Below are 10,533 nucleotides of genomic sequence, written 5' to 3' on the forward strand. Positions count from 1 at the left end.
TTAACTGTTGACGCAAAGACTATATGTTTGCGTAGGTATAGTAAAATGGTAGTAGAATGATAAATTGCAACGGTTCAATAATTTACAGTTATTTACGGTATACTTATACGTGAATTATAATACAATTACAGTTGGAATGTGAAAATACAGATCAATTCAGCAACTTGTAACTGTGTAATCACAGCCCAGTTATACTTTATTTCCATGTACGTTAATTAAAATTGTCACTTGATTGACTCATTACATTAACTGAGCTAATCTAACTGCTCATTTTCAATGTATGATAATGTAGCTCGCTAGCTAGCTAATTATTGGTACATGTAAACACTGAAAATAAAAAAGCGCTTGTTCAATCGGTAAGTGACATGGACATCAGTGTGATGCTACAGGAGGAGAGGGAATGCTTGTCGGTGACACGGGCGCTGACGTCCGTCCCATTTCGGTCCGCAGCTCACCAGCTGGGCTGAGCTCTCGCTGCGAGCGGGGATGCCCTCTGCGTAGAGCTGGGGTGCGCTAATGGAAGGCTCCGGATCGATCAGAGGCGGCACTGTGGCACGATGAGATAGTGACAACCATTCAAACTCCTTTGTGTGGCTCCACAGCCGATAATGCACCACCCCTGAATGATCCGTTGATGCAAAAGGTCAGTCTTCCCAGGACTGAAATAATACACGCTCTTGGACCTCGGACCTAGTTTCCACAGATTTCTGACTCTCTTTCTTTCCATCAAACTTACGCAGTTCTAGTGAATCATCCTTGACCGTCACATGTCCTCCTTTCTGCTATCTGGACCTTGATTCTTTTATTTTGAGACTGGGCTCCATGCTTCTAATGTGAATTTAGATTTTATTGGTTGGGAATTTTATTTTATTTTATTTTTCACCCTCAAGGACTCATGCATCTCATTGCAGATTGTCACTCTGTAACATGCAAAGCTTATGCTGCCATTAGAAATGCTGATGTTAATCTGTGCTAGGACCTTTATTGCACAAATTCCCATTGCCATGCACATGTACCCATGCTTGTCTTCAAGAATGACAGGATGTCATTGTCAGGCTTGATTTCTTCAAGGCTGGGTGGTTCCCTCCACTCATTTCAGTGGATAGTATGTGTGTTGTTCTTTTGTTTATTTATTTATCCATCCATCCATTGTCTATACTTGCTTATCCTGGGCAGGGTCGTGGGGGGTACTGGAGTCTATCCCATTGTGCATTGGGCAACATGCAGGAATACACCCTGGACAGGCTGCCAATCTAACAGGGCACACACACCATGAACTCACACACTCATACTTTTATTTAGAGTCTCCAATTAGCCTGCCTGCATGCCTTATTATTATTATTATTATTATTATTATTATTATTATTATTATTATTATTATTACAGGAAATGTTTACAGTCACCAAGACACCAAAAATGTTTTATTTTTATTTTCTATATGGATGGTATCATATAAAAATGTTTTGTTTTGTTTTCAGAAATGTACAATGTTGGGAATGTTAATGTTTTTTGGACTAAGAATAATCTATACAGGTACCTTATTCAAAAATCAGTGGGACATTCAGTCCCACTCTGGAGTTGAATTAACACTTGACAGTTTGCTGTGTGGTTGTTGGGAGCCAGAGGCTGCAGTGCGGGAGAAATGTAACACCTACCACTCTGCCACTGACCCTGAAAAAGCCCTCATTTCATATTCTGAGGCAGGTCTGAAGTGTGTGAGATGCATGCAACTGCATTTAGCCTGGCTGCCTTCTGCTAAGAGTCTCCAGAAATTAAACTAAGGCCCTGAGTATGGAATCATATTCAGGTTCCTTTACGTAACTTTATTATTATTATTATTATTATTATTAGTAGTAGTAGTAGTAGTAGTAGTTATTGTAGTTGTAGCAGCAGCAGCAGCAGTAGTAGTAGTAGCAGTAGTAGTAGTAGTAGTAGTAGTAGAACGAACTGACCTGTTTTTTTTGGTTGTACTTTAATTGCACAAAGCATGTATAGCATGTGAGTGTGCTGCCTTCATAAATCAGTTTAAGAGTGCACAAGTGATCACTACTCTGATTCTCAGACTGCATCTTGTTTTAAATCATTGCATAGTTTTGCAAATCATGAGACTTATTTGCATTTTCAATTATTCAGCCGTAAATGTGTAGGGCATACAAGGTTGAGAATCACCAGATGTTCATTTAGGTTCTTGTTGACAGATTTGTCTACCACGTGAGGCAACTCAGTTTCCCTAATGCCGGGAAAAAGACAAGGGGAAATATAAATAGCAGACTCACTGGATACAATACAGCTGTAACTCCAGTAATACCATTAGGTTACGATGCTTAAGCAAGGCTCCACAGATACTATGGCAATGCCAGTAAGCAGAGCTGAGAAGGTGGAGGCTCTATGATGTGCTGATTTTGCTCTGCATTGATGCCAAATGCTCTCCATTCAGTTCTTTTCAGCACCACAGACAGGTCCCCTCTGCTCCATGTCCCTATTCATCTCAGAGTGCTGATGTAACTAGTTTCTCCTGCTCATGTCCTACTCTTCTCCATGATGTTTAAAAAGACAAAACTGATCTGGGATCTGTTCGAAGATGCTTCATTACTTCACTGGTATGCAGTTACAACAACAACAACGATATGTTATTATCCAAAAAAAGAAAATTACCAATGCGTACTTTAGCTCAAAAAATGTTATTAACAGCATTTTCACAAGTCAAATAACATTTCAGAGCTTAGGTGTGTGGTGTTCATTTTTTTTTTTTTTTTTTTATAGTATACTAAATAGGATCACCGGTACCTTATATAAGACTATGGAGTGCACCCATTTTTCTTTTTTTTCACTGATGTTAATCAGGCTCTAACCAGTAAAAGAAATGCGATATTTATAGCATCACCACAGTGTTTATTTAAGAAAAAAAAAGATGTCGTATTGAGGTCAGCATTTCGGCGGCTGCCTTCTGGATCGCGGATGCGCTGAGTTTCGCGTTTGTAAGGCCCACGGGAACAGGCATAGAGTGGAATTTCCTCTCTGACTGTCGTAAAGCAATTCGCCAGGTGCAGAGTCTGATATTGTCAGGACAGAGTGACCCGTAAGACCTTGGCATCTGGTTTTGCGACAGTTAACAGGTGACACCTCTTTTCTATGGTCAAGCAATTCTAAAATTATCCCAACATCCTGGAGGTTTCAGATGGCAAGTGGTAGGGTCGCATGGCGGAAGTGGGGCAAGTTGCTCAGGACGGTTGAGGGACAGTCACAGTGCCCTCGCCTGGTGTCGCTGGGTAACTTGTCTCCCAACCTTCATAAGGAGAGAAATTTACTCACGCACACTTTTTGTTGGGAAGTAAATCCCGATTTGGGTCGAGTGCATTGATACACTACACTATGCGGTCTTGATGCACTGTGGAGGGACATTGAGAGTTGACGGTTGGTTCATGTGAAAGATTGTGCAGTTGTTTCATGTTTTTCGGAGTTTTCATGACAATCACGAGAACAAATATTCATATTTGGTATGGTTTTTATGGTCTCTGTGCGAGTGATGCTCTGGTTTAGCTTTTAAAACCAGCAAACCTAGAGAAAATCTATTTTAATAAATTTGGAAGTCAACTGTATTTTTTGGACACTCCTCCTGGTAAATCCATCTGTCTGATCCTGTCTGAACCAAATTCCAATCTTCCCCCTCCAAGTAAATTTATGGTTTTATGACCCTTTTGTGGCGACATCCACCTGCCTGCGCTGGGTTCTTATAGGAGAGGAACAGGGCCCTCTGGGAGTCTGCAATCAGACTTCCCACACAAGACTCTTTCTGTGTGTAGACTGCTGTCAGGTATGCTCATCTTTATCTTTGATTGTTAGACTATTTTCTAAATTCTGTAACTACAAATTGACTATTTTAAGTGTATAACCTACCTGACATTAAAACTGTTAATGACTTGATTTGTGTGGTCTTGGTCAATGTTTCGTTCTTGTAAAAGCCCTCTAAGTCGGTTTCCCCCAATTATGACTAGGGAACTGCCCGTTGGACTTGTTTGATCACCAAGTTTTCAGTTAAGGCGGGACCGTCAGCAGAACCAAGTTGATCCTGGGATGACCAATATTGGCCCTTTCGGAGTCCCTGAACCTTAATTAGGTTATACTCCCCATGAGGGAAATCTCACAACCGCTGTGTCGTCTGCAAACAGCTAGTTAAATTGTCGTTACGGGCGTATCCGCGGTGCGTACCGGGTGAAACTGCGTTGACCCTCGGTGTAGAACTTCAGACGAACTGAGGTCCATTCTAAATCAAGCCTAAATTCTAATTTGGAACATAACTTATTAATTAATATGGAGTCAGATTATCACGAGGATAAAACCTAGTAACTGTTACGCTTTCTTGCTGTGGTCATGGATATAGTTGATGTGTTGTTCCGCGCATTTGTGAATATTCTGATGCTCCCATTGGGATATTGACAGTCCGGCGACAAATCGGATATATCTCTGATGACAGCATAGCCCCGTTTGCGAATGGAGAGTAACCTGAATGCTACTGATCCGTTTCGGGCCAGTTTTAAGCGGGATATGAAGCAGCGCCTTCATATCTAACCCGTGGCAACGGAACCAGTGCATTCTTAATTATAATTGTGCCCTGTTCTTACGAACAGAGGAAAAATAACTAACATCTCCGGTTTTGAATCACACCAGCCAAGGGAGAACACGCGGTGCCTTCCCCTCCAGCTACAAACCCTCATTGGTCTAGCTGTGAGGTGTTTACAAGTGGTGACCCCGACGTGATATGGAGTATCTGGAGTGTTCCCTGAAATGTCTGCTGGTGTTTTTCATCCCGGCGTGATACCCTTCACTGTGGGTATCTCGCATTTTCTTCTCTGGGTTTCCCGATCCTTGGTGTGGTGAGTGACAAAATCCTCTTGTGTATTAGCCTGTGCTAGGGAGAGTTTTTAGCCACTGTGCAGGGGATCGACATATCCCAGACAGGCCTGGGACCGTAGAAACCAGGCTTTTTCCATATTACTACCCTTCGGGGGAATGCATAAACAGGGAAAGAGAGAAGCTTAGGCTGGCATGTTTTTATGAAATGTGTTGTGATAATACGGCGGAATGCGTTCTAGAACAAACTAGCCTATAGCAGTAGATGGTTACGTATGTGTAATGAAATGTAAACGTTTGTAGAAAGGAAGGGAGTTTTGATGCAAGGCTTACTACTGTTTCTGCGCAGAGGCGCAGAAAACCTTGCTCAAACTCAGGAGAAATGAGGCACTGGTGAAAAGCCAGTGAATTTTGAAGGTGAACAGAATGGGTTATGAAAGACGAAAAAGCAATAGAAGGTGAACAGTGAAAGTTTATAGCTGCCAGTAAGCGTGTGCAATCACAGAATGCACACGCGAAGAAGTTTGAACTTTGCTAGGGGGCTAACCCAGGAAAAGTGGCAAGCTTCTTATTATAATTAAATTAAATAATATTAAAACACTGCTGAATGCTGAATCAGGTGCATAACCTCGGCTTCAAAGTTCCAGCCCTGAAAGCAGAGTCTGTGCTGATCCTTAAACCCAGGTATGGCCCTGCGGCGGTACACACGTCTCAAGACCTCTGACAGTGCAGACTGCAGCTGCACCAAGTTTTGAAACTGTTCGTATCTGTCCGGAGAAAACCATACTTTAAGTCTCAGAGATCGAGGCCGGTACCAGTGTAGTCACTGAACCTCTGAGTACCGTGCCCGATGTAATGTCACAGGACCGCTGAGTGCCACGGCAAATGCAAGTCTCCATCCCTCTGAAAGTGTAGCCGCAGGCTACAACAAGGGTGGCGACCGTCTGGAATTTGCCGCATGTGGGACTCATGTCTAAAGACCTCTGAAACTGGTGAAAAGGTATCAGGACACAGAACTTCTGCATTTCTGAGGTGCTGGAACCAAGGTCCTTGGCCTGTGTTATCTGTCTCAGTAAACAGTGGTGTACTATTAATTAAATAAATAGGTTAGGATTTATGAAACAGTTGAGATAAGCCAGTGTAGAAGGTAAAATTCCAACATGGCTTACAACCAACCAAAAATAGACTTTGGCCTATTATAAATAAAATAATCATTAGCCTAGAGCTAAACTAAGTTATGTAGGCATAGGTGTGCCACCATTCACCTTTCTTTAGAAAGCTCGCTTTCAAAAAAGTGTAGTGAATTCTGGTGTACCCTATTGTTTTCATCTGGGTTTTTATTCTGTGTGTCTTAGCGGCACAAGGAGGAAATCAGAGGATTTAAACTAATAATATTAACTAATAATATATTAATTATTAACGCATGCCTGTGCACGCCATTTAGAAACTGGTAGAATTCACTAACAGACTTATTTGGGTGCCAATTAAATTAGCCAAGGCATGTTAGATACTAGAGATCTAATGGTATTTTTGTGTGAATTTCACCATAGCACAACATATACATATTAGAATCTTTAGCAAACCGTTGATAAGCCAGTCAAATGCCATAAATGAACATAAGGTCATCAAGCTTAAACTCAGCTAATAAGGGCCAGTATCATCTGTGCCTGCAAGGAAAATTATTTAAGGAAGAAGTCTTCCAAACTACATATGTCAAATAAATAAATAAATAAGGAGAAGAAGCACTTACTCCTAAGTTTACATCAAGTTTGTCTTTTAACATTAAAATGTTGAAAGGGGTGTCATTTTTTGGCAAGGACTGGCTTACTGGTCTCACTTTATTCTACTTTTCTACATTTTCTCTCCTTAGATCTCCTCCTTCTTTTTCATTTACTGTTCCTCCTCCTCCTTTCTCCCTTCTCCCCATCTGTCTGTCTTGTTCTGTTTCCCCCCCTTCTCTGTCAGTTGTTGAATATTTAAGGAGCAGTAAACCTACACTCCCAAGACAGTGTCTGATTTTCTTTTTGTTTTTTCATCTTTTTATTTTTGTCAGTTGTGGTTTAACCCCCAAATTATGCAGACAGTAACCCTACATAGATTTTCTCTTCTTTGCACAAATACAGGCAAAGAAGTTAGCACCTCAAGCATCGGTGACAGACCAGTTGGGTGGAAATCTCTGAAGGGGTCATAAACATGTCAGCAGCTCATTTAGCCAACTCCTAACTTTAAACAGGCCCCCTGGTGTAGCACCAGAGCAAATTTTACAACACCCAATTTGTTACATTAGGGGTTCCACCCATCCCATTAAGAACTTCACAGTCATCTGATCTAACAAGAGTACACAAACCAGCACACATCCAATCCCAAATAGCACACATATAGGAAACAATAGAAACACTATCCTATGTGATTCTATGAGTTTCTTGGTGCAATAATGAATTTCTCCTCTACCATTAACGCATAGTATAGACAACATTTCTTCAGTCTGTTTTCAATTAAACTATTTTACAGTAATTACCATTCCAGTAATTTTCAACTTTTCAATAAATGTTTGTATGTATGTATATAGGCATTGTATGTTTCTGAACACTACTTGTCTTATATGTCTTAAATTATGCTTTTTGTGTTTTTCTTTATTTTTATACTGTATGTTCATTATAATGGTTCTTTATTTTTATACTATCATTTTCAATACCCATCCATACAAAATGTATTGAGTTTTGTCTCCTTTCTTTTTAATTTCCCAAATCCAGTTTATCCAAAATTACAAAGGATATTACCATGAGAAGGACAAAAAACATATTTACCACAAAATGCAGTTGTCATGAAAACTCCGAACTACCTCATTCATATATACCATGTCTTACCAACCTTTTTCCCAATAATCCCACCAAGTGTGTTAAGGTTCAACCTCCGCACAGCCCCGTGGATGTCAACCTTAAGTACAGTTTCTCCAAGACTTTGCTCCGATAGATTCAATCGAGAGGACACCTCCTGGTACAAAGTTCCTACGTCACTGTCAGCTGTCTTGTGAGTTTTCCTGTGCTTAAGAACACGGCGGGCCCCGACTGATGGAATGGACTTAGTGCAACAGGTCATCTGAGGCACAAAAGTTCCCATCTTCACTCCAACATCTGATCCGTTCCATACCATACACACCTCAACCCACACAACCCTTGATATCAGCCTTCCCAGTTATTCCCACCATCAGCCCTACGACCCTGGACCTCCGGCACCAACCATTTGGGAAAGTGTCCATGACCCCTTGGGAGGACGTTTTGAAGTGTCCCCCATTGGGCCAGAGGGGGGAGCTGTAAGAGGGAAATTATACTGGGACCCAGAAAAGGCTGACATTTGAACGAGCCAGCATGCTGGGACGCAGCGTGTACTTCAAAGGACCCGAGAGCCTTGTGGTAAAACAATAAGTCACTCGGACTTCCTCTGAATGGGCAGGCCATTTGGCTCTCTGGAATGTTACCACCTGGACACAACCAAGATAAGGGGAACTAGTCTCTTTGTCTGTGGTTGTGGGTGTGGGTGTTTTGGGGTCGTAAAGGGTGAAGCGACCGGCACCTGGTGGGGGCACTACACGGGACAGTACCACACTGCCCACATATGGACCCCTCTGACATTACACTTTGTATTTCTTTTCTGGATCTGGACTATAAACCATCTGTATATCTTATTTACAAATCCCGGAAAACCTTACAAACCATGCACATGTGTTCATTGTATTATTGTATTATGCCTTATGTAATAATAACATGGATTGCGTGTACAATGGTTAAACAGAAGGGTATTTTCATGACAACTGCACCATAATATTACATCCACTTGACATGTTTAGTATGGACATATTCAGGAAAATTATAGCAATTGAATGAAATATGTTTCATACCAAATAGAATTTGGGAAAACATAGTTTCAGCAACTCAGGAAAAAACTAACACAATGGAATGTCCTCTCTGGTAATCATCTCCTTTTCCCGATTTCCCCACTGATTGTTTTAACAGCAGCCCCAAATGGTGGGGGCCGAAATTTGAGATTTATGATTCGGACAGGTTAATTTATGGCAATGCCGCCTAGACCAAACGCGGGATTTGGCTTAAAAGGAAGGGAGACAAAGCAATCGAGGAAGATCGTAATCGACTTCCCACCGTGCACATACTATGTGCGCTGCGTGTAGACAGACAAGGAAGATCGTAATCGACTTCCCTCAGTGCACATACTAGGCTATGTGTTCTGTGTAGAGATAGCCATGGAAGATCGCAATCGACTTCCCGCACTGCGCATACTCGATGTTCTGTGTGTAGCTAAACAGGCTGGTAAGAACTCTTTTACTCTGCATTTCTGTTTTTAACCTTTATAATTGATTTTGGAAATTGAAGATAATAACCTACCTGCCTGTTCAATAAATTCTTATTTTTAACTTGCGTGGTCTTCATGACTCTAATCCATTTTATCTTCTTTTCAGCCGAAATTCCGTTTAAATACTCAGGGGGGCAGTTCGGACGGGGACCTCCTGATCAGGGGTCTAGTACAGTAAAACGTCTTTAGTGGGGTCTTCAAGTTAGATAGGTGACCACGATCTGCCTGTTAAGGGATTGGTGGTATTGGTTCTGGTGTTTTGGCTTAAGAGAACCCATGGGCGTAATACGCCGGTTCTTGTCAAATTCGCCTGAAGGAGCCCGATAGATACGCACCGTCCTGGGCTCATAACTGTCGATGACCTATCCATGTAAGCCAGGCATGGAAGGCATGTATTATGGTGGTCAGCCTCCTACCCTCTGGATTCCTCGCCGAACTGAGATTTAACAATAATGCTAAACCCGGGAGCATATATTGAGGAATGATGGCACAAGATAGAGTCGAGTGTAACCACTCCCAAGTTCCACGTATAGTTAAACCCAAATTTTAAATTATCATATAAAATGGAGTCAGATTTAATACGAGAGTAAAACATAGTAACTGTTACGCTTTCTTGCTGTAGTCACGGATAGATCAGGTGTGTTGGTCCGCGTATTTGTGAATATTCTGATGCTCCCATTGGAATATTGACAGTCCGGCGACAGATCGGATATATCTCTGATGACAGCATAGCCCCGTTTACGAACGGAGAGTAACCTGAATGCTACTGATCCGTTTCAGGCCAGTTTTAAGCGGGATATGAAGCAGCGCCTTCATATCTAACCCGTGGCAACGGAACCAGTGCATTCTTAATTATAATTGTGCCCTGTTCTTACGAACAGAGGAAAAATAACTAACATCTCGGTTTTGAATCACACCAGCCAAGGGAGAACACGCGATACCTTCCCCTCCAGCTACAAACCCTCATTGGTCTAGCTGTGAGGTGTTTACACGTTTCTGCGCGGAGCAAAGGGGGACCCCCTTTTCAGTGAGCGTTGTGCACCTGCACGCTCGTGAGCCTTCGGTGCCCGCGGCCTACTTTCTGAGCTGTCTGAGATGTTCTTTTTTCTCTTCCTTTTTTTTTCTTCTTTTTCCCCGGTTGCGAAGCTCTGTTTACCACGTCAAATTAATGAAGGTACTTACGTGCTCGAGGTGCTCAGCGTTTCGCTGAACACACACTGTCATCTGCAATAATTCGGTACGCTAACAGGGAGCCTGTGCAGGCTATTTGCATCCGTCTGCCTGTCTGGGCGCTAGCTGTGTCTGCCATCGAGA

General features: G+C 42.0%; 1 long non-coding RNA gene across 1 annotated transcript; it reads left to right on the plus strand.

The window, feature by feature from the left end:
* The first annotated feature begins 2,983 nt into the window (after positions 1–2,983).
* LOC135236311 (uncharacterized) lies at positions 2,984–9,284 on the plus strand. Its single transcript, XR_010324547.1, has 2 exons — positions 2,984–5,268; positions 5,310–9,284. It is a non-coding gene; the product is annotated as an uncharacterized LOC135236311 (long non-coding RNA).
* Positions 9,285–10,533: the final 1,249 nt, after the last annotated feature.

Source organism: Anguilla rostrata, chromosome 12 (assembly GCF_018555375.3).
Source record: "Anguilla rostrata isolate EN2019 chromosome 12, ASM1855537v3, whole genome shotgun sequence".
Lineage (NCBI taxonomy): Eukaryota > Metazoa > Chordata > Actinopteri > Anguilliformes > Anguillidae > Anguilla > Anguilla rostrata.